The 25,452-nt window shown below is 39.1% G+C and overlaps 1 protein-coding gene and 1 long non-coding RNA gene across 3 annotated transcripts in view; one reads left to right on the top strand and one right to left on the bottom strand.

The window, feature by feature from the left end:
• The window catches only part of LOC131835667 (uncharacterized), a 73,913-nt gene extending 59,364 nt beyond the window's left edge, over nucleotides 1-14,549 (top strand). The window contains exon 9 of the transcript XR_009355310.1: nucleotides 12,337-14,549. The gene's annotated coding sequence lies outside the window, so the exon portion shown is untranslated. The remainder of the gene's footprint in view (nucleotides 1-12,336) is intronic.
• Nucleotides 1-25,452, bottom strand: part of LOC131835672 (uncharacterized) — a 286,091-nt gene that overhangs the window by 33,089 nt on the left and 227,550 nt on the right. The window lies entirely within an intron of this gene.

Genomic DNA, 25,452 nt, shown 5'->3' with positions numbered 1-25,452 from the left:
GTTAATTGGGGGCAGAGTTATTGTTTCCATTTTAAAGAAGTAAAAATTGAGGCTCAGAGCTTAAGTGACTAGCTCAAGTTCACACAATTAGACCCTGAAGGTGATGGCGCTCCATATCAAGCCTTTTCATTTCTAGGCTGGGGTTTCTCACCAGTCACCAGAACAGGAAATTATTCCTCAAATGTTGTCTTTTTTGGGATTTAGCAGTAAGTGAGTAAGTTGGGAAAAGAGCCCCATTGAAAAGATGGCCATCATTTACACTTGAGAGCCTGTTATTCTCCTAAACTACTTACTAGAAATTGAAATTAGCACATGCATGTCAATTAAAATTAAGTTGCCAACCATTTATGTTGAATTATCTTTCATCATTTGAAAACGCAGATAGGAAGTGTTTTTCAACATAAAGACTTGGGCACCATTCTGGCCGGTATTCTTGTGTTTTGAGTCTGCTGGGCATTCTATATATACATACACATATATTTTTTTCTGAGGAATATATCTTTTGTGTTTTCCCCTATGAATGATTAAACAGGATTGTTAGAGATAATTTGGTGATGGAGGGATTAAAATATTGGCAAATGATATTAAAGAACATTGTGATTATGACTGAGCAGATTAAGACTGTGTCTATATGACACCAAACATCTGGATGAAAATGGAAAAAAAAATTTTTAATTCTTGATTGTTTTCTTTACTTGACACTATACATCTGGATCTTTAAAAACATCTGGTTTTTGACTCTTTTTTCCCAGGTTTTCTCTGGGTGTTTGGTCTCATAAACAGAGAGGTAAAGAACAAACATTTTAGTACTGTTATTACTGAATTAGATAAAACTATTGCATTTAATTAATCTGCAAATTTTAACTAATTATTCTATTTAATATAGCATTTAATGAATAAAATTTTCCACCAGGCAAATATATACAGACAGAAAGAGGTAATTAGGTGATTTAAGAATAAAACTTGGCTTAAGGCATTATTTCAATCTTGGTCATAGTGTACCGACAGCAATTTCCTTGGGCAAAAATCTTTTTCAGTCTTCAGACAACAATTTTCTCTCTGAGAGAGTTGTTTCTCCATGTGTGATGAGGATCTGTTAATTCACAATGTGTTTTGACAATAGTAAAATTTCATAAACACTTAATAACATATGAGATACATCTAGTAACAGACATTTTCTTTGCCAAGTGAATTATCCAGGCTGATAAAATCAGTGTAAACCCACTCTCCAACCAGCCTCCTGACATGCCCGAGGCTGAACCCCGAAGAGGAATCAAATGAAAACAGGATTTCAAAGACTTTGCTGCAGTGAAAGGCACCTTATGTGACTGACTTTTTTTGTGATCTCATCTAAAAAAAGTTATCATAATTATTGAACATTTCCTCTGTAGCTTATTCTCAATCCAATCAGTTATAATGAAAATAGTCTGCTTGCTTTTTATATTCTCAAGTTTTCGGAATGATTAGTGCTTCCTTGAGATATCCCATTAATTGGACACACAACCCAGATAAAAAGGCTGAAACCCGAGAGTATATAAAAAAACATAAGGTTGTTGCAATTTAAGTGCCTTCAAAAGATCTAATTTGATTTTTAAAAGCAGTTCTGCAGATGTGAAAATTAAAAGCACGCAGAAACAAGATGTGGTTTAATGAATGTGTAGGTAAGAAACATTTAGAGGTTTCAATAGCCTTATTCAGGTTTTTTTTCTTTTTCTTTTTTCTTTTATTTTTTATTTAGCTGTTAGGTTGGAGAGCTCGAGCCTACCACACAATGGAAATTGCTGAAATTTATGGGTTGCTATTTCTTTATTGGACTGCCCATTTTTTCTTGCCCAATGTATTTCTGAAACAACTTGGTATTTCTGTGTGCAGGATCTCAATCCTAGCACCCGTCAATCAGATTTCCAATTCTAGAGAGGGAAAGGGTCTCTCCCTTTGGTTTGTTTTAGCTGTTTCATCCATGAGCTTGTCCCCCTCCTGCCATGAGCAAAGTGTACACTTATTCCCATTAAAGGAAGGAAGGAGGGAAAGAAGGAAAGGAAAGGAAAAGAAAACCCTTCTACTGGCTCTAATGACATCTTCAGTCATTAATGAGTTAATAAAAATCTCAGAGTCATCTGGGGCTAGATAAGGAGGAAGAAAGAGAAGTATTGTACTATAATGACAGGCTCCCTGGCTGCCCTTGGAGATGTCATGGGTCAGTCATGTTAAGAATGTGTACGTCCAATCATCTGCTGATTTTTATCAGCAAGCCTTCCAGCAGAAACTGACAAGGGCCAGTTTGGGAGTCACAATGAATAAACAATGACTTTTTGGATTGTTGGGGGCTGTGTAATAGAGTGAGGGGTTTATAGGTACTAAAACATGATGACATTAGCAATCAATATACCAATTACTGGACAAGTTATTGGATGAGGCATTCCCGGGTCTTCAGCTGTCTTGCACTTTGAAGAGGGAGACTCCCTAGCTCAGAGGCAGCCGGGGGGACCAAGACCCAAGGACCCGATGTAAGAGGCGAGCCTCGCTTCTCTGGCTGAAGTAGTCCAGACCTGCATGTTTTGAATTGCTTGGGGAGTTTATTAAAAATCCAGATTCTTCTTGTGTCTCCTCCCTAAAACTTTCCATCTTGGAGGCTGTGGCTTGGGTTTATTATGATCTGTTGGATCTGGCACGTTAGGGAGCTGCTGCACAGCTGTAGCTCTCAAAGTGGTGTCCCCAAATAGTAGTATCAGCATAACCTGGGAGCCTGGTAGAAATGCAGATTCTTGGGGTGCCTGGGTGGCTCTGTTGGTTAAGTATCTGCCTTTGGCTCTGGCTCAGGTCCTAATGGAGCCTGCTCAGTGGGGAGTCTGCTTCTCCCTCTCCCTCAGCCCCTCCCCACCTCAAATGAATAAATAAAATCTTAAAAAAAAAAAAAGAAATGCAGATTCTCAGGCTCCTCCCAGACCTACCTAAACAGAAGCCAGGGGGCGTGGCTCTGAGACCTGTGCTGGAAGCAGCCTCCATGGGATTCTCAGGCACTTTACAGTTTTGAGAACCAAAGCTGTACAGCGAAGATCCTCACCAAGGGTCCTTCTCGCGTACGTCACCTCTGATGCCCCTAGTGAGTGATTTGTTACTCAGACTAGCTAAGAGACAAGAAGTATGCAAATACATGATTTACTTAAAAAATTCAATGAAGGTAAACCCAAGCTTAGCTCCAGAATTGCGCCACTCTCCTCGCACTCTGCCAGGTTTTCTTGAATGATCTTGATGCATGAGTGACTTTGATTATAGGAAAGGAGGAATAAACATGGCTTTCGTCTATTGTTTAAAATAGAAGAGGGAAGTCATTTTGTTAAAAATCTTCACAGGCAGGTTGTGGGTGGGGGAGTGCCTGGGTGGCTCAGTTGTTAAGCATCTGCCTTCAGCTCAGGTCATGATCCCAGGGTTCTGGGATCAAGCCCTGCGTGGGGCTCTCTGCTCAGTGGGAAACCTGCTTCTCCTTCTCCCACTCCTCCTGCTTGTGTTCCCTCTCTCACTGTCTCTCTCTATATATCTGTGTCAAATAAATAAAATCTTAAAAAAAAATCTTCAGAGGTGGAAAAAATCATCTTAAGAAAAAAAAATCAAGGTATGTGGAGTGTACATTTATAAATGTAACTAATATTTGTCTGGCATTCAATGCCCACAGGCTCTTGTGTTGATTGGAGAGATCTACTTAAAAAAAAAAGCCACCGTCCCTAAACATGCAACTGGTCCAGGTAGGAAAGGAAATTTTGCATCACCCAATGTTGGCATAGCAAGAGGAATGGCAAAGCTTCCTTGCAGGGAACTTACGGATGTCTCATATTTTGACTCAGAGTTTCCCTGAAGTAACTGCCAGAGCTTGCTAAACTCTCAAAAGAGGTGGGCTATTCTGTCAGACATGCAGTAGGTTTAAGTATATTTCCCTGAGTATGTTTCCGAGAACAATGCCAAGTTTCTAAGCATTAATACTAAAAGGAGTTTAGGTCAAGTGAGAAACCCCAGGTTAAATGGAGTGAGGCTCGTTTCCAGCAGAGCCCCCTACCATGTTACCATACACGGCAATTCCCCAGGAGAGTTTTGCCCAATGGATTTGATCAACAAAGCCCTTTGAGGAAGGATTATCTCATAGAGTGAGTGTTTCAAGGGCTAAGCTTTAGGAATCATGGGTTTGTATGTTTTAAGATGGCAAACACCTGTGGGCAGAAGGTAGTTATTCTCTATGTTGTAGAATAATAGCCATCTTTCTTAGTTATAATTTATTAAACCCTCTGTGTCTGGCATCAACGTTAATTATGTGGTGGCTTGAAGCCAGCAAGAAGGTTCATGTAACCATCACCAAAGAGTTAAATAAGTTGTCCAGCTAGTGATGGCCAGGTTAAATCATCCCTGAATTTTTGGCATATCTCCCAGAACAGGTACTCATTAAAACACACACACACACACACACACACACACCCCAAAAGAGAGACAGAGGAAAAAAAAAAATCTGGATTTTACCAGTTAGATTACACTGTGTTTTCCCAGAGAGATAATTCCATCACCACTTCTTACATGTACCCAGAAACTTCATGCAAAAGCAGATGTGTCCCTAAGCCTGATACTGGAAAGTCCTTAAAGTCCTTCTGCTCCCCATTGACAGCACCGCCCTGATAATTTGGGGCTCACTGCGTACCAGAAGGCTGTGGTGGTGGAGCCCCCTTAGTTCCCACACTGGCTCTTCCTGAAGGTGAGCCGAGGTTGCCGACATGGACCGCAGAGGTCAGGCCAGTCGGTCCCGAAGCCCATCCTGGGTTGAAGTTGAGGAAGTTTTACAACTTCTTCTCTTGAAGTTCTGGCCCAAGCTGTGAGTTAACGCCAAATGTTAATTCTTGCTGGGGACATAATGTCTTATAAATGTTATGAAAGAATATCATTTTCCCTGCAGAAGGGAAGGTACTTTTAAGGCCATGTTAAGAAACGGGAGTCGTTTTCCAAGGAACATCTGTAGGTCACGTGATCGCCTATAAATTGCTTCTTTGCTAAAATCCTGCCCCCACCCCCAGGCCCCCTCCATTGTTCCTCAAGAGTTGGAAGGCGTTCTCACATAGAAGAAAAAGAGAACTGAGGTAGCATTTGAAAGATGCCTGATGATGAAAAAATAGATACACAAAAACGCTAAACATAGAACACCCCTAACTGCCCCCCCACTTGCTAATATTTGTCCTGTCTTCTCTGTGATCCTGCAAGTCCATACAAGACTCAGAACTCATTTGCGTATGTCTCTGAATGAAACCTACTAGGGCCAAGTTGGCTCTGGGAGGTCTTAAAACCCTATTTTCCTCTCCTTTGTAAATATATCCCTGTTGACCCACCTTGTGCTTCCCAGCTCTGGAGACACAAGACGTTTGCGGGAGGGTGTTCGCTCCACACCCGGTTCAGCAGAGTTAACGGAGGTTTACCTACCGACTCGTCTGTGTTGTTATGGAGTTGAATATTTCTCCCCTTTCTATTCTTTGAAATGGTTTGAATTAAAATAGCTTACTCAAGGTCACTGGAGGCATATGGTCCTGCTCAAAACTTTAAACAAAACATTAGTTTTTACAACCTTTTGTAATTTGGTATTGTATACAACATGGTTATATGCAGAGTTTCTGTAATCTTTTCAGCGGTGACAGAAATATGAGAAGCAAATTTATAAGCCATTTAGTGAAGCATTTAATCAATTTCATGCATAGGAAATAACTCCAATTGCTTTGCTTTATCAATCTTTCTCTCCAGGAGAACTCCAGTCAACGCGGTATCTCCAGACACTGACTGGGGGAATGGGGGACATGGGGGGGGCTCCGATGGGGGGGCAGAATGGGGGGACAGGGATGGGAAGGAGTGGAGAGTACTCATAAACCTTTTGATGCACTTGAAATAATCAGGGACTTCTGAAGTCTCCCTACTACTGCTGCCAGCATCTCTGAGCCTTCTAGAGGCTGTGAATCAGATTCTGTCCGAATGTATTTCAGACAGAAAGTACGGGTACAATGTTTAGAAGAAGTTTTCAGGGTCTTTTCCTGCAAAGTTACTCATTAAAACCTCTTTCCTGGTGTGCCTCTCACGTGCTCAGCGTGGCAGACCATGTCTTGCTTTAGGCTCAGAGAAATATTCTGCGGTTCTTGCTTTCCAACACATGAAAAAAGAAAACGACTAACATTAAGGCTGACTTGTGCATCAGGGAGTCTAAGCAACATGCCCCAAATAACTGAAAACCCACCAAAGTGGTCTTTTGCAAGTGAAGACTATTTAGCATTTTCCCAGAATATTTAAACTGCCTTTTGGGGCTCGTGTTGTGATTCTGTCTTTGAATTGCTTGAAAGATTAGTCCAGCGGTTGGTGACATAGTGGGTTAATATTTTCTTTTCTGTTGCGGGCTAGAATCCCTCTTATAACACTTTCCCCCAAACACCATCAAGTTCTTAAGTGAAAAAAAATCCTGAGGGAGCACAAGACGATTTTGCAGTAATCACTATCTGCTAAACTATATTAAAGTTGCATTAGCTTTACCTTGTCCTCTAAGATTGGAACTCATATAAAGGTACTGTAGACATAGTTTCTCATTTAGAAAATAATTTGCTTCCACTTATTTCTGAACCTAGAAAAATATTCCAGTGAATAAATTCCAATCGAGATTATTGAGCTCTGATTTCAAGTCAGCTCCGTTTGTGGATCTCATTTCGGGAAGATAAGGCGTTTTACGTTCTTTTTAAAATATGACATACACAGTGATCTCCCTGAGGTGGCAGGTCAATGGCATGTCATTTGATCTTTATTTTTCCCTGTCTTTTTAGCTGTGGGGACCACAAAACTGCATGGAACAGAGTTGCTTTGGTGACCCTGTATGCAATTGGTAACTCTGAGGGAGATTGGCCAATGGAGGTTTCCATGTCTGTCTCTGTCCATCTATCTATCCGCCTATCTGTCTATCTATCTATCCATTGCTAGTCAACCATTAACTTCTGGATTAACCCAGTGCCTCACTGACTTTAAAAAGAAAAAAGAAAAATAAGAATCATTTTAGAGGAAAGAGGTCTTTGGTATGAGAACAGATATTTGGTGGGGGAAAAAAAGAAAAGATTCCTTTGGGCCAAGGTATTTACAATTTTCACAGAAATTTTGAAACTCAAAACAATTACCATACACTTACTGTCTTGTGAGTTTAGAACCAAAGGCTAACCTCCTCTCTGCCACTATCTCCAACCTCAGTTGCTTTCTCCAATTTCCTTGACATGATCTATGTCAGCGAACTTTTCTTTTTTTTTTTCTTTCTATCCAAAGTACAACTAAAACACATGTCATATTCAGCAACATATCATTGTGTGCTTGATAGTTTCACCAATCAGCATCTTGGAGATCTTCCCTTGCTAGTAGAAACAGATATACATCATTCTTTCTAAGAATTCAAGAATTTCCCATGGTATGGCCATACCAATGCTCATCGAGTCATTCCCACACAATGTGCACAGATTCCTACTACCTTTTTGCTCAGACACAATGCTGCACTGACTATCCCTGGACATAATTCCTTATATACTCTATGAGTATTTCTTTCATATACCCATATGTGTCATGCTCATCATACTCCTATGCAAGAGTGTCTAGCATGGGTACTTAAAGTGAAATTGCTTGGTGTGCACATTTCATCTTCTGATGGTTACTGCCAAATTATCTAGCCGATTTAAGTTTAAAAAATGTTTATTTATTTATTTGACGGAAAGAGACACAGCAAGAGAGGGAATACAAGGGGGGAGTGGGAGAAGGAGGAGCATACTTCCTACTGAGCAGGGAGCCTGATGCGGGACTTGATCCTGGGACCCTAGGATCGTGACCTGAGCCAAAGGCAACTGAGCCACCCAGCACCCCTAGTCAGTTTAATTTTTAAATGAAAGTTCTGTTAGAATCTCTGATACGACTTTTCTCAATTCTACTCCTACCTATATGTCACTCAGTCACTCTTATTCTTGGTTAGAAACTTTGCCTTTGCTTTTCCAAGAAGATGGAGAACATCCAAAGTGCCTTCTCATTGACTTTTCTCTGTTCCAGGGTGAGCTGGGCCAGCCAGCCTTCTCACTGGTCAAATGTCTAGAAGTTGGGCTGCTTGGCCCATTGAGGTGTCCAGCTAATCAGAGATTGTGTGGCAGTGGTCAAAAAACCAGACCAAAACAAACCTACTGTCCATCCTTTACAAATGTGTGCAAAAAGTCAATTACATATTTCCATTTTGGTCATAACATTGAGATTCAAATAATTGTTTCAGACAGTTTCATACCAAAGACCTATAGATTCTTACATTTGAGAAGATAGCCTTGTGATAAGCTGGTGTTTGCTTAGAGCTTAGGGCCTGGGAAGGACATTGTTATGGAACAACTTGCTAAGAACAACTTTCCTTGTCTCCTTCACTCAGTGAATTTTTGTTCCCCTCTGTAGAAACTTCTACCCATGTCCCACTCTCCGTTCCCCGTTGCTGCCTCTTCAGACCCTTCCCTCCCTACCAACTTTTGAAACAATGTGGAAGCTCCATATTTACCCTAGCATACCCTCCTGTCTTCAACCCATTTCACTGACTCAATCTATGAAATAAAAACCTAGTTTGGATTAGTTCTTACTGCAGTATTTTCTTATTATTCAGACTCTTTGTCCTACCATTCAAAGTCCTTCATGGATTTGTCTCCAGACCAGTCTTTTAAAACATATTTTCTCCTCCTTTATATACCTTTTACTTAGCAAAACAAAAACGGTCATGATTCCCGAAATCTTGCTGCCTCTCTGTTCTTCTCATGTCCTAGATCCCCCTTCCCTGAACTCCAGAGGAGACCTTATTCTCAAAATTGTGTACTTAATGTGACTTCTGCTATCTTCCTCATGCTCTATCACAACCAGCGTTGCCATTGTTTGGGGAGACAGCTAACAAGAAAGGGAAAAACAGAAGTCAGATGTTGGGCTAGTTCTATGTGAAATGGCTGGACTATACCCTCAATAAAGGTTAAGGAGCTTCTAAGTGATGGAGAGTAATGTGTTTTCAATTCCACAGTCTAAAGCAGAAAGTGAGAATGTAATCAAATTACAGCTGTATTAAAACGCTAGGCTACAGCAGGTTTCTCTTCAGCTCTATTCTCGTGCAGGCATCTAATCAGGAAATGGCCGACGATGTAACCCATGAATTGTTTGTAACTCAGAACCTTTAAGTGCAACGAAGCTAACCCCATTATATGAATAACATATTTAGTCTATATTATGTAGAGTAATTCATGGATGAAAATGATACTTTTGGGTCTCTTAGTAGAGCATGTACTTTCAGTAGATTTTTAAGATAGAAAGCATTGATTTTATATAGTTTTTAAAATTTTTGTTTGCTCCCCCTTCTAACTAATGGTATACACTTATGAGGAGCCTAATGTAAGTTAGCAATGCAGTCCTGGCCACAGACCAACTTCTTCTTTTCTTTAAAGATCATTGTCAGCTCTTAGGATTGAATCTCTAAAAACTCTAATATGAGCTGTTAAAAGGTATTTCTAATAATGAAAAATTGGAAGCCAACTCCATGTCCAAGAGTTGTAGATTGATGCCATACACATAGCATAACAATATTGAAGTGCTATGCAGGCAGGAAAATGCTGTGAATTCTATAACCATATGGAAAACCAGCTTTGACATAAGGAAAGGGAAATGGTGAACCACATGTAAACTTAACTTTCTATGCATATGGACCATGAACTTGTCAGGGTGGCAGAATTGCAACTCATTTTATTTCTTTAAAATTTCTTTTATTATATAGTAAAATAGTGAGTGCCTGTCAAAACCTAAGTGTTGCATGAGCTGTATTGCTCCCAGCTGAGTGGTGACAATTGGGCTGGAGGAAGAGAATTTCTTCGTCTGTTACCCTGGAATGGTGGCTGGAGGGCTTCCCCCTAAGTAGGGCAGAAGATGCATTGGCCTTACAAACAAGGAGAAATTGCACCAATTCCACTCAGGGGGACTGGTTTAAACAAACACTTGTAAGAGGAACCTGATGCTTTAGCAGGAGGGTAGAATTGTTATAGCTTTCCCAGCTACTATAAACACACCTGTGTCTCTTGATCTTGCTGGACTGATTATCTTATTGGGGGGGGGGCAAAGAAAACTAGCAGATGGGATTGCCAAGGTGCTTTACTTGTCATCAAGAAACTGTGGGAAATGGGAGAGTTAATGGAAATTGAGGTATGTGCAAATGGTGATTCACTTGCCCCAAAATATCACAGGTGACTTTTGGAAATGCTTGAAATACTTAGATATCCCATGAATTAGATGCTACGTTTCAACAAAACTTAGGAGAAAATCTTGATTGGCTACTTTGTAATTTTTTATCAGAGGGTGATGGAAATCTAGAAGGTTAGAATGGAAAGGAAGCTGGGGATAGAGGCAGAGCTCACTTGGGTCCTGCATAGGTTCACTAAGAACACTCTCTGACATGCTGGCTTACTTTGTCTTTTCTTTTTATTTTTTAAAATATTTATTTATTTATTTGAGAGAGAGAAAGAAAGAGTGCATGAGTCGGGGGCGGGACCGAGGGAGAAGAGAGAGAGAATCCTCAAGCAGACACCTCGTTGAGTGTGGAACCTCACAAGGCGCTCGATCCTGGGACCCTGACATCATGACCTGAGCCAAAATCGAGAGTTGGATGCTTATCCGGCTGAGCTACCCAGGCACACCCCTGACTTTTTTTTTTTTTTGTGATTAGGTGAATACATAGTAGGAAAGAGGTGCTGTCGACCAGTGCTCTTTAAATTGTCAAGTGTAGAGGAAGTCACTTAGGGATCCTGTTAAAAGGCGCTTTCCAATTCATTGTGCCTGGATGGGGTCTAAGAGTCTTCATTCTTAAGAGGCTGCTTGTCCCCGGATCATACTTTGAGTAGCACGATTTTAGATCATGGGCTCCAAATATAGCTTGTTAAAAAACAGATTCCTGCACTGTATGTCCAAAGTTGCCGACTCATTAAGCATCAGATTGCATTTTTTTCAAGCTTCCGAGGTAATTCTATTATGCCATCTCATCGGAAACAACAGCTTTAGGGGACCCTGGGTGGCTTAGTCTGTTAAGCATCTGCCTTTGGCTCAGGTCTTGATCCCGGAGTCCTGGGGTTGAGCCCCGCACCAGGGTCCCTGCTCAGCGAGTCTACTTCTCCCTCCTCTCCCATTGCCCTTCCCTTCCCTTGTGCTCTTGCTGTCAAATAAATAAAATCTTAAAAAAAAAAAAAAAGCTATAGACACTACATAACAAGTCCCAATATCTTATACTTTTGATCACAACAAATTAGGTATATTTGCAACTGGTTGGACTTTTATTCGTGCTAGATGAAATTAATTCCTTCTACCTCTGTACAATTTCTTTGCCTTGTATATACTTCTATTCTTGCACATTTCATCTTCTCTTCTGGTATAACTTTGCTTCTCCTGCACGTGCCCTCCTTCTTACCAGCGCACCCTTAATGGACTACTTTGTAAGCTCAGTTACCTCTCTCTGACTTGAACTGGGGACTGACTTTTTTCTGTGTTCCTGAGCTTCAGGCTCTCATCTGGCCAATGACCATGACGATGCTTTCTCATATCGACTCTGATGAGGACCGAATAAGAAGCATCCTGAACGAGTATCCACAGCTCGATGTGGTAAATCAGGAAGCCTAGTTTCTGGGCTGTCGTCTGTCAAATTTGATATGACCTCAGACAGCCCTCTGACTCTGTCTCATCAAGAGCAAGAAGGTTTTAGAAAGTATGATGTGCTAAATAAACTGGGGAGAGTTTATTTTTCGTGGTTGGAAAATAAATTATTTTTTTAGATTGGCAAAATTAACACCCCAAATTAATTGAACAGCATTTACTCAGTGTCATTAATTTTTATGTGAATTCTCCCATCAATAGTGTTTTTTGTGAATGCCTGTGAGAGGGTTCCAGTAGATAAACATCACTCTCACCTGACTCTAGCTAGGGACCATAGTTTTAGCCTTGGCTGCCACCATGGTATGTAGGGATTGCTCTCTTCCGTGTCCTACAAAGCCATTGTGAAAGCACAATGCCATTAGCACCCTCCATGTGTGTCTTGCTAGAGTTCCAGTTTTCAATCCATCTTTGGCTTTGGCCAGAGAAAGAAGCCAATGATCATGCATGAACTTTGCTTGTTTCCTCTAGGGCCATGGTTTCCCCCTGGGCTGTGAATCAGCATTCCTGTGATGATGTCTTATTTGTAGCATTCTTACCCTATACTCACGTGGATTTCAGAGAGAAGAAACACAGACAACGCATTTTTTAAATTAATCAATTTTTTTCTAGGGTTAGTCCACTGAAAACATCTACTGAAGGGAGTCCAGTTAACTACATGCAAGAATGAACTCCTCAAGGACCAGCAAAAGGTCAGTTGGAAATGGGAAATGCACAAGAGATTATGGCGGACTGAGAAGATGGGCTCTGATGACCCGGGCTCTTCTTCTGACTTTACAGCCTTCTTGATGGGCGATGTTAGATAAGTTAGCTCACCTCTCTGTGCTTCAGCTTTCTTCTCTGGGCAAAGAGTTAGATGAAAGGAGGCAACTGATTCTGTTAGAATCTCTCCTGGTAGGAGCAGAAATATTTTTGTTGTTCCCCAATGTACTCCAAATGCCCAGAGGGGTTGTCTGCACAGAGTCGGTGCTCCTTGTTTGTTGAATGAATAGCTTCCTTCCAGAGTGACAGAAAATACAGAAGCCTTTCTCTAAGCTCCCTTTGCAAGTGTCTTCACGTTCTCAGAGAGTGAGCCTTCACTGGAACGTTCTTATCGCTGTTTTAACAGTCAGATGGCCCCAGGGTTTTGTTTACCATGCCTGACAAAAACCGAGTGGCACAGTTAAAGGTCTAAACGCTCTGTGGACTTTTACATCATCTGAAGTGTTTATTGACTCGAACGGAAGTAGATGCAAATATTTGAAGCTTCAACCAAGTCGGGTTTTTTTTTAATTTTACTATTTACAAAACAAGATATTTTATGGATGTAATTTATACATTGAGTGGAAGAGGGCTATTCCTAATATTATCTTTATCTTCTAGACATAAATAACAAACAACTCCAGTAATCAAAATTTACTACAATTGTAATAGATTTTGGCAGAGTTTATGTATTGCAGGCAAAGCTAACATAACACCAACTTCCAAGGATATAGGCCAGGATTTTTAGTTTGGCTTTGTTAAATAGAAAAAAAAAATCTACTACTGTATTTTCAGGTTTTACTACATTCAAGAGATTAATTTTCATAAATAAAATACTTTATGCCGGCTTCTCATCAGAAAGTTGAAATTATCTGAGGCAATGTAACCACTAAAAACTTGTATACTATGAAAATATTTCAATAATTAATGCATGCTTCATCTAGAGTAATTGACAGGAGGTCATAAACGTAATGGGCCATCTGTGTTTGATTTGTACGAGAAAATGCTTAAAGGGATAGGCAGGTAATTCAAGCTTCTCTGGCAAGAAGATTTGTTCCAACTTCTCCAAGTAGCAGAGCCATTTACTAAAGGGGTTTTCCTTTCTTAAAGTCTTTTCCAGATTTCTTCTGGAGCTATGCACTTCTCACTGCTACTCATTCTAATGTAACAATCTCCTTTAGAGTTTTGGTGTATATGTGGATCACGGCCATCTCAACAATTAATGCTTGGCTCTCCTAACCATTTCAATAGCAACTTGAAAGCCATATGTCTGATTAAAAAACAAAACAAAACAAAACAGAGGCTCACTTCAATGCTATGACTTTACCATTCATTCTGCTCAGTTTGACCACTTCAAAAATTAGTTTTGTAATTTTTCCTCAACTGTCAGGAAGCCAACAACCTTGCCTATATATCTGTACACAAAGAGTAATAGGACCACTAGGACTGTTAGTAAGATTTCTGTAATTCACTCCTGTGGGAGTGGACCAGAATCACAATATTTCAAGACACAAAATGGTCTTGGTAGACATCAAGGAGATTCTAGAGTTCTCTGGAAACCAGAGAGTGCTGAATAATCGCCTGTCCTGAGATCCAGACCCACAAATTCATTCAAAAACACACATTCAGCTGGAATTGGCTGAGAATTTGTCATCTGTCAGGTATTGTGTGAAGCGATGATTATGTTGAAAGCCACCTATCTGATTGGCTGAACTAAAGTAACCAATAAAGATAAACCAACAAGGTCCCTGAATTCATGGATCTTACTTTCTAGTAAACGAACATTTTCCTTATATATCTCATAGATACCATAAACGCCATGCCTGGAAAATGAAATGTGCTATCTCCCCAAACTACTTGTGCTGGAAAAATCTGTTTCTCCTCCTGTATGCCCCGATTCAAGAAAATGTGGCACCATCTTCTTGGTTCCTCAAGGCAAAACGTTAGGATTATCCCAGGCTCTTCTCCTCTTTTCTCTTCACCAAAACCATTAACAAGTTCTGTCTCTGCTAACAACTTAGAACTATTTGACCCTGCTTCCTTTTTATCATCCCTAACTCTGACACCCTTAATTCAGTTCTGTGTGTGTGTTTGTGTGTGTGTGTATGTATGTGTGTATTTTTTGGCTGGAATATTGCAACAGCCCACCGTATTACATGCTTACCAATCTATTCTTCATACTATTACCAGAATGGTATTTTCAACATTAGAATGCTGACACCATTATGTCATTTCTTTATAAAAAGTCTTTACAATAAAAATACTACAATTACCTCTGAGGGAAAACCAGGCACCTTCTTAACATGGTGGGAGGAAGACTTCTGCAAAGCTGGGCTGGGCTTGATTCTATGGGACCACCTTTTGGCACAGATCCTGCTCCATAGTCACACAGAAATGTATTCTTTGAGCACATTATGGGATCTTACTACGTTTGAACATGTGGATCCCCCTCCCTGGAATCCTTTTCTCTTCACCCATAAAACTCAACTCATGCAGTTGATGTCTCTTTTCCACACAGCTGCTCTTCCTTGATACTTGCATGGGTTATTAGTGACTTCTTTTGGAACATTCTGGAACATTCTGTGGTAGGTAGTGTTAACACAGATCTGTCTACCTGGCTTACAAGATCACAGGGGGTCGGCATATAAGAGATGTGTTAAGTAGAAGGTGTTAAAAGATATTCATCATGGGCCCAGCCTTGAGTTATACTTGGTCTAAGACATAATAGAGTTTAAAGCCAGTTCTCACGAGTATTGTCTTTAAGTGGGGTTGGCAACAAGATGGTCCCTCCCTTCTTTCTCCCATCCTGTTACTTATTTGAAACCAATGGTTAAATTATTCCCATTCTTCTCTTTCCCAAGCTAACTTTTCTTAAATGTCTTTAGTGTTTGAGTACTTATTAATATTCAGTTATGTCCATTCTTACAATTCTTATTTACAAACACATGGCTTTTAATACTTTTAACCTGTGCCCTTCACATTTTTCAAAAACTTCTGAGAAAGGTATAAGAAAAAAGTTTAACTTATTTTATTCTGATTTTTGAAATACAAGAGAGTTTTTCAGTTCCACTCTGGCATTCCACATAATGCCAATTGGCTAAATAAAAGTAAAGCAAAAACAAAAACAAAAACAAAACAAAACCCACAATTCCCCCAAGCCCAATTCTTTTTGTATTTGATGTCACAAAGATAAAATATCTGGGTATTTAACTAAAATTTTCATTTTTCAGAGACATTTTTCTTTTCTTTTCTTTTTTTTTAAGATTTTATTTATTTATTTGGCAGATAGAGAGACACAGCGAGAACACAAGCAGGGGAAGTACAAGCAGGGGAAGTAGGAGACGGAGAAGCAGGTTTCCTGCCTAACAGGGAGCCCCATATGAACCTCGATCCCAGGACGGTAGGATCATGACCTGAGCAAAAGGCAGATGCTTAACGACTGAGCCACCCAGGCGCTCCACATTTTTCTTTTTGAGCAGGCACAATAATAATAACAACAGCTATCCTTCTGATTTTAATTAGAAAATAAAAATAGAAAATATAAATTCAAAAAAAAACTGAATTCAGCTCTTTACTATTTCCCAAACATGTGTTCATATCATTAATATATAAAGTGGTCATTCCTGGTGGTTAAGAAAAATAAAGCCTTTGGGGTGTCTGGGTGGCTCACTCGGTTAGGTGTTTGCCTTTGGCTTAGGTCGTGATCCTAGGATCCTGGGTTGAACCCCATGTCGAACTCCTTGCTCAATGGAGAGTCTGCTTGTGCTTCTCCCTCCCCACTGCTCACTCTCTCACTCTCAAATAAATAAATAAAATCTTAAAAAAGAAAAGACAAAGAAGGGCTTTGAAAACTGTTAGTGAATATGGTTAACTATATACTGAAGCGAAGAAGTAGTTTGTATAGTATAATTCTGTTATAACAAGAAGAAAGTGCAGTAGGCCATTAAGGAACCTGCATTTGTGATTATTTCAACATGGCTAAGTGCACTCAGTGTCCCGTGCTCTATAGGATGCCACTGAAAAGGGGCACACAAAGGTGATATGGGTCAATCTCTGTTTCTTTTCCTGCACCAAGCTTATGGGGTTGGTTTTGCCTTCAATGCATTGGACTAGTTGTCCTTGATTTCATTTTGATGATATGATGAATTTTTATGTATTTTTTTCCTATACATTCAAACACTAAAAAACCAAACCAAACCAAAACAACAATATTAAACAGCTACAGATTTTGTTGCCCAGGTGTTTAGAGTTCAAAGCAAATAACAGTATGACAGGCCAGGGGCAACTTAGCCATCTATCAAACAAATGCACAGCCTGAAGAGACAGCAGATTAAAAGCTTAACTGGGGACAATTTGAGCTGGTTGAAGTAAGTACAACTGTGTTTTCCACCAGAATCTAGTTCCTTCTATTGTTTTGTGATATTACAAAAGCAATGCACACTTGTTACAGATAAATATTAGAATATATAAAGAGCAAGACTAAGAACATTCATTCCCAATCTGAATTTTCCCCTTCATTACAAGTCAGCCATTGTGATCCCATTGTTGTATATCCTCACAGGTACATAAACTTGCACCCTGTTCTACATATACAGACCTATTCATTTAGTATCATTTTTAAAAGATTTTATTTATTTGTTTGACAGAGAGTGAGAAAGCACAGCAGGGGGAATGGCAGGCTGAGGGAGAAGTAGGCTTCGCACTGAACAGGGAGCCTGACGCTGGGCTCCCTCCCAGGACCCTGGGATCATGACCTGAGCTGAAGGCAGCCGCTTAACCGACTGAGCCACCCAGGTGCCCCTATTTAGTATCATTTTTGTGGCTTAAGACTATTTCGTTTTCTGTATTTCCTCATGTGCCCTTAAACAATTCACGTTTATTAAACATTTGGGTTGTTTCTAACTTTTCTCCCTGTCAAGAAATTGCTCTAAAATATGTATAGTAAGACATCTTAATTTGTATAATCATCTCAAGAGGTTTATGTACTCGACTACAAAAAAAACTATTGTTTGTCAAGAAGGCATATTATATGCTACAAATCAATTCACATATTTTTAAAAAAACTCCAACCATATAGAAGGCTGAGGATAAGATATAAATACATCAGGCTAGTATGATTCTTTATTTTAAAAACTTGGATAATATGCCTTGTGAACAAACCAATTCAGTGTTTGAGAGTGGTAGGTAAAAAAATATGCTTGGAAGGTGGGTTGGAAATGTTAAGGCCGTGTGGTTGTAATAGGACAAGACTGGACTTTGGGGGTCAGTGGTGAGGTGTTTGAATCTGTTTTCTGACTGGGCTGGTTATAACCCTTTGTGTAGGTGGGAACCCCTCACACTATAGTTGGCACTCTGTTGGTATGGGGAGAGTTGGCATTCTTTTAGATTCCTGGGAAGAAGTAGGCTCTCAGAACACAAGGACGGTAAAGGTAAGATGGGGAGGAGGAGAGGACAAGGATGTGGAGGAAATCCTAAAATGACTCTGTATGCCTGAGAAATAGGGAGAGAACTTGGGAGTAGAATGAGGAGGGAGGAAATGCCACCAAATGCTATACTGCAGCTGATCCAATGATGATGATGGTGATGATGACAATGATGGTGATGACGATGGTGACGATGATGATGGCAATCATGGTGATGATGTTGATGATGATGGTGATGACGATGATGGTGATGATGACAATGATGGTGATGACGATGGTGATGATGATGATGGTGATGATGTTGATGATGATGGTGATGACGATGGTGATGACGATGATGTGACGATGATGATGGCGATGATGGTAATGATGATGTTGATGATGATGGTGACGATAATGGTGTCACTTAAGGTATAACACTTGCAATAGTGATGGCAATAGAAGCTCATACTTCCATACCCAAACAGGGTCTGTAAGTATTTTAAATACATTCACCATTTAATCCTTACTACACTCTATCTCACCTAGCTCCTATACCTATTGTAAGAATTAAATAGGTTAACATATGTAAAGTACCTAAAATAGTGCTTTATAAATATTAGTAAGTAAAGTCCCTTTTTTACTGACACAGAGAGGTTAAGCATCTTGTCCAAGGCCACACAGCTGGTCAATGGCAGAAGTGGAGTTAGAACCTAGCCATGGGGTTCTGGAGCCTGTGTTGCCTCTAAGAGATCTCTGGCTGACTTGGGGTAGTGGTAATGTAGAGCTGACCTTTTCCTGACTTAATTTCACTCAGAAAATAAAAACAAAAGGGGTGCTTCCTTTCTCCACAAGAATGGTCCATAAAGCTGGAGTTTTCCAATCATTGGCCCTCAGTGGCCAGCTGGTGGTGGCATACTTGTTGTGCCATTTCATTTCTTCTGGTGCACTCCATCCCTGTGGTCCTCTTTGGAGTGAATTGAGTTGGAAGGGCACTTTTTGAGAGGTTTCTTTTAACATTATTTAGCAAAATGGAAACAAAATATAGACCCAGCCTGTAGAAATGTCACCAGTGGTGGGAAATGGTTTAAAAGCTCCTTAAATAACTAGTGGTTCCAAGACCACTGAATTAAGACTGGGCTAAGGTCTCTATTCTTGTCCTTTTCCCAGCTCCTCTTTTCCTTATCTTGCTTCTGCCCCTCAATTATTTACTAGCTCATCACCCTGACCCCACTGTAATGGTAATGATGATAACACTAATGCTGGGAGCTCATCATTATGGAGCTCTTATAATATGCTAGGCACATTCATGATGATCTTATTTAATCCTCAGAACAAACTTCTGATTAGATAGAACTTTAAAAAAGTAGAACTTTTTAAAACCTAGTTTGTATGTGAATAAATTGAGGTTTTGAGAAGGTAAATCACTTGGCAGTAAGTGGAATTGGAGCCCATCTCTTAAATCTGATGCCACACCTTCTCTTTTCATCGCCCAATGCATCAGAATCACCTCCACTGGGCATTGTTTTGCAGCATCACCTGACTCTTGGAAGATAAATTGGTAGGTGTGCAATGGCTTCTCTGGGTTGAATACTCTACCAAGTATTTTGTTTCCTATGACTTTTAAAAATCCTGCACATTTTAATTCAACCATGGGCAAAATCTGTGCTAGGTACTCTGTGGGGGTACAAAGAATTACTTATATATATATATATGCATATCTCATAAAGATTAGGATATCTTTTTCTCTATATAATATAGATATATTACATATAGATATGATATAATATCTATATCTATATAGATATTCTCTCTATATATATATACACACATATGTATGTATGTATATATAAACATACACATACACACAAGATTATAATATATATATATATATATGTGGTAACTATAGAGGTATGTTCAGCTACAAAAGTGCAGTTACAATATAGTATGAGTATATAATACATGAGACATTAAGCAAACTTTGTACTTAGGTAAAAATTTGTATCCTGCAATTATCTTTATTGTATAAAAAAAAAAAAAAAAGGATTGAGGGGTGCCTGAGCACCACAATTAGATTAGTTAAGTTTCTCACTCTTGGTTTTGTCTCTTGTGATCTCAGGGTCCTGAGGTCAAGCCCCATGTCGGGCCATGAACTCAGTGTGGAGTCTACTTAAGACTCTCTCTCCCTCTGCTCCTCCCTCCCCCACCACATGCTCCCTTTATCTCTCTTTCTCTCTTTCTCAAATAGATAAATCAATCTTTTAAAAACAATGAGGATTGAGAATAAATTTTAGACAACTCAAATTCAAAAGTAACAAAATACAATAGGAATATAGAGGGAAGAAATTAATAAAGATGAAACCTAAAACTAAAGGAATAGAAAACAAACACAAAATTGGATAAATAAAATCAAAATTAGTTTCTTTGAAAGTTTATTGAACTAGATACACCTCAGACAAGACTTATGAAGAGAGAGAAAAGCAAGATAGATACAGCATTATTGAGGTCTATAACAACAAATATGAAGGTGAGAGAAGTTACTGGCAGATGTTATGTATAACTCTGTAGAAATAAATTTGAAAATGTAGAGGCAGTGGAAAATTCCCTAGTTAAAAAAAAAAAAAAAACCTCTTAAAATAACTAGTTTAAGAAACATGAATAGACTAATTATTAGAGAAGAGATTGGAAAGTAAAAGATCTATCACTGAAAAAGGCACCAGACCTAGATGGTTTTACAAGTGAATTCATTACATTTTTTTTTTTCATTTATTTATTTTCAGCATAACAGTATCATTATTTTTTTTCACCACGCCCAGTGCTCCATGCAATCTGTGCCCTCTATAATACCCACCACCCCGACCTCCCACCCCCCTGCCACTTCAAACCCCTCAGATAGTTTTTCAAAGTCCATAGTCTCTCATGATTCACCTCCCCTTCCAATTTACCCCAACCCCCTTCTCTCTAACTCCCCATGTCCTCCATGCTTTTTGTTATGCTCCACAAATAAGTGAATATTCTGCTGAGTGAAATAAGTCAAGCAGAGAGAGTCATTACAGTTTTAAAAATCAATCCCACTGTTATCCAAAATCTATTTGACCATAAAAAGCAAAGATACTAAAATATTTTTGTGAAGATAGATGCTCAAATCAGTACTGGGGCGCCTGGGTGGCTCAGCTGATTAAGCATCAGACTCTTGTTGGATGGTCACAATATCGCAGTTGGGGGATGGAGCCACAGGTCAGGGCTCCACATTCAGAGCAAAGTCTGTTTTGTATTCTTTCTCCCTCTCCCCATGCTCCCCCTTCCCCTGCCTCTTCCAATTCATGTGCTTTTTCTCTTTCTCTCAGATATAGAAATAGCATCTTAAAAAAAAGAGTATAGATTTTGAAGACTAATTTCTATAAAGACTTGTAAACAGAATATTAGCAAATCAAATGCATTAGTGTATTTGAGCATATGACAACCATTACCTGATAGCATCTATTACCAGAATATCAGAATCTACCCGAACTATTCCAGTTTTATATAAAATGTGGGAAGGCTTCCAATTACTTATAATGGATATGATGGTGGCCAATGAATTCTTAATGTGTAATTCTTAAGCTCTGATATTTGAATAGCTTGGAGATTGTAGAAGTGAGGTAGGGAGGGAAGGTGGATACTGGGGAAAAAGAGAGTCATTTAGCTTTAGGAAAATGCATTAGTTATTTGTGCTTACTTATTTAATTTTTAGGATATGCAAGTTGAAGAGAGGAATGATAAAAAAAAAAAAAAAAGAACCTGTAAGGGATTTCTACTGTGTTCCAAACCCTGGGATAGGTGGTCTACATCCACTGTCATTAAATGGTTGAATAAAGTCTGGGTTAATATGCAAACAAAGTGCACACATGCACACTCACATCAATGGAATGCCTTCTAGAAACATCCTTTAATTACAGAACAAAAGCAACCTATCATTTCTAAAAAAGTTAAGAGAGGGGCTTATTCATAGCACCTTATTATTGAAATTGGACTCAAATGAACACTTCAAATACTTTACTGACAGATGCTATTCATGAAATAAGAGAGATAGCAATTTTAGCCGACATGCAACATCACAGATCCTGTCATGGCTTTATCGGCTCATTAAAATGGTTTTGCTGGTTGAAACCACAAAGACACTGATATTCATGCAGTGAAGACATCTTGGCTCGCCCTGAATTTTCTCAAGCTATCTTAACAGGGTAAGTGTCTGCTGGTTGTACCATCTCGGAATGGAGCATTTTATAATTTCATAATGCCAGGGCTGAAGCTTTCTTTTCTATCTAGCAGAACTTTATCTAGAGACCTGTGGGATCCCGGGGCATGCGGTGGGTCCCAAGAGAAAGGGGGGAATCTCTGGATGTATTTTTGTCACGAAGCAGTCTCCCACTTGTCCCTTTGGGGATGCTTTCTGCTTCATTTGTCTCAGGCATTGCCTGGGGGATGATTTTGAGGCTTCTTTCTTCTGTTTGCCTTGAGAAAGGAGTTTCTCTGCTACAGTTATCTGCCCTTTATGACCTGGTGCCTTCTTATGGGGGAAGGAAGCACTCTTTCTTACAGGGTACAGAGCAAAGAACTCTGGCTAAAAGACGTTGGCTAAGCAAATTTAAACAAAACAAACTATGGACACTTCAGACACAAGACTTTGTAACTTAACCAGTTGGAATGATAACTATTAAGTCAGTGACCATAGAAGTCTAACCTATAAACAGGATTATAAAATTTAAATAGGGCTTTGCCCCACAATTATGTCACCAGCCAATGATGACAGCGAGGGAGCTACCCTGTCTTTCTGCTTCATCACTTAAAGTGACAGTACCCAGCTTTCTTCTCGCATCTATCATAAGGACACATTGATTTCCTTTCTGGAGAAACACATATTTCTTTTCTCCTGCTAAAAAGATAAATCTGACAGATTTTAATCAAATGTAGTTGTTCACAACTACAGAAATTCGTTCAGTGCCACATATGAAGACTAAAATACACCAGCAGCTAAAGAAGGAGGATTTTTTGGCCAAGTTTCTTTGAGGAAAACACTTGTATTAAAACACACACACACACACACACACACACACGCGCGCACACACACACAAGGGATAGTGAAGTCTATGAGTTGGTTAATATTTTTTAAGATATTAGTATTAGTATATTATTTGTAGTGACAATGGTAAATGTTGTTCTCCATTAACATTACCATTAAAACTATGCTGTCCAGAGTCTCTGTTTAAAACCAAGATGCTAGAATATTGGGTCTTGCTTTTGAAAATGAAGTCTTTCCCAAGATGAAGTTGGCTTTCACATATTTGAGATGTGATGTAGAAAGACGAAGAATCTTCATGTCTCTCATCCAACAGGCTCTCATCATTGTATTTTTTTTTAAGATTTTATTTATTTGACAGATAGAGATCACAAGTAGGCAGAGAGGCAGGCAGCGAGAGAGAGAGAGAGAGAGAGAGGAGGAAGCAGGCTCCCTGCTGAGCAGGGAGCCCCATGTGGGGCTCGATCTCAGACCCTGGGATCATGACCTTAGCCGAAGGCAGAGGCTTTAACCCCCGAGCCACCCAGGTGCCCCTCATCATTGTATTTTTGCTCAGTATTTGGCTGTGTCTGGCTCACAGTGCTTTGAAGTATTTGCATTATTTTATAATGTATTTCCTATGCATTCCAAGTATCTCTTAGATACACTGTGTATCTAAGGAGAGCCCAGATGTCATATATATATATATATTTTTTTCTTTTGTATTAGATAGAGATTTAAGATGATATTTTTCTTAATTGTTATCATTAAGAAAGTCTATGGGAAAGACAATTAAAGTCAACAAATCTTGATGTTTTTCACATCTATTCATTGAATAATTTGGTTCTTCTCAGCATAGGTTGTACATGAAGTGCTTTTTAATGGTGCTTTTCTAAATATTTGAGTCTTTGGCATATTTTGTCTTTTCTTCTCAGTTTAGATATGACTGATTACATTTTCATTAGAATGGAGAGATTGGATGTCTCTTGTTCACACCTAGTGGCAATTTCCTGCCCAGAAATCTTGGCATAATTTATCTTATTTCAGCTAATTTTCAGAGGTGAAGAAAAAGAATCCACATCATGAATGAAAGCATACAGGTACATTTTTAATTGACCATCAATCCAATCTTGCCTTATAGGACCCATCATTTCAGTAAAGTTTTTTTTTTTTTCATTCTACCCTCATAATTTTGAATATTATATTATATATCTTAATGATATATGATTCAAGAATAATTGTGTTTGGAAAGAAGAGTATTGAACGGAAAGTTATTCTAATAATCCTACATCGTGATTCAGAGTGTGAATAGATACATGCATTTCACTGGGCAAAAAGAGAGAACTAGGTCTCTTTTGAATGTGAGCTTTAAAAACTTCACTTAAGTGTGCTTCTACTATAAGATCTAAGTTTGTGAAAATTACAAAACATTATTATTTATATGATAATGTGCCCTATAGACAAATTGCCCGCAATGCATTATTGGATAACTTTATCAACCACTTTGGTTTAAGAATGAGCACACAACTCTGGTATTTGTCTAGGATGTGCCATTTAGAGATTTTTTTTTTTTCCTAGAAAGCATAGGGTGATCTGGGAAAAGAAAAGAGTAGGTAAGTCAGAAGTTACCTTGCCAGAATAATATTAGAAGAGCTTGGCATTTAAATTGTAAGAGGAATAAATTAACTTCTTACAGCAAAAAAGAAGAAAAGGAAGCCAGTGAAAGTGGGTGAACTCCTTCACTTGAACATCATGGTGTCCTTGTTAAGCCTCAGCCAAGAAATGGGTGGTTAAAGATGTGTCCCAATTATCATCTGCTACTGGTGTCCTCTGAAAGTGTCATCCAAAATGAAAGGCTATCCCGGCACAGGAAATAGTTGATTCTTTCTTGAAAAAACATCTGGGATGCCCCAAACTAGAGCCAGTAGAAGATACTAAGGTGAGCACAAAATATTACTTGGAGCATGATTTATACATGCTGAACAGACAATAAACTCGCCACCATCCTTGGCCCCTACAGAAAATGCTACCGGCTAGCTCTAAGTATAACCGAAGCAATATTTCTCAAAGTTTTTCCTTATTTACAAAAGAAGCAATTCATTTTGTAAGACATTTCACACTGGCAAATGGCCAACAACAATTTTGACCAAGGCTGGGTGCAAAAGGTATCACAAAACACAAAGCAAAAGGATATTTAGGAAAGATGAAAACAAAAGGGAAGATTATTCATCCTTCCATATGGCTTTTTAAAGCCATTCACAATTATGGATCGTTTATGGCAGTTTCTATAAAATTTTTCCCATTGAGAAGGCAGAAGACTGAATAAGTTTTGTGAATGCGCCACAAAAGAAAGAAGAGAAATTCAGAATGACAATGGAATTTAGCTGATTGTTTGAGGATCTGTGGGTGGTAATGACACGTTAACCAGGAGAATGGGGAATGTGATCTCATTTGTTTTTCCAGAAAGGGATTTTAAGAATTTAACCAAAAATTAGAGTCTCTCATGAGAGTGGGAGCATAAGCAGTAATAGTCCTACTACAATTATA

This window comes from Mustela lutreola, chromosome 7, assembly GCF_030435805.1.
Source record: "Mustela lutreola isolate mMusLut2 chromosome 7, mMusLut2.pri, whole genome shotgun sequence".
Taxonomy (NCBI): Eukaryota; Metazoa; Chordata; class Mammalia; order Carnivora; family Mustelidae; genus Mustela; species Mustela lutreola.
Note: the sequence above shows the minus strand (reverse complement) of the source record. Positions and strands in the feature narration are given on the sequence as shown.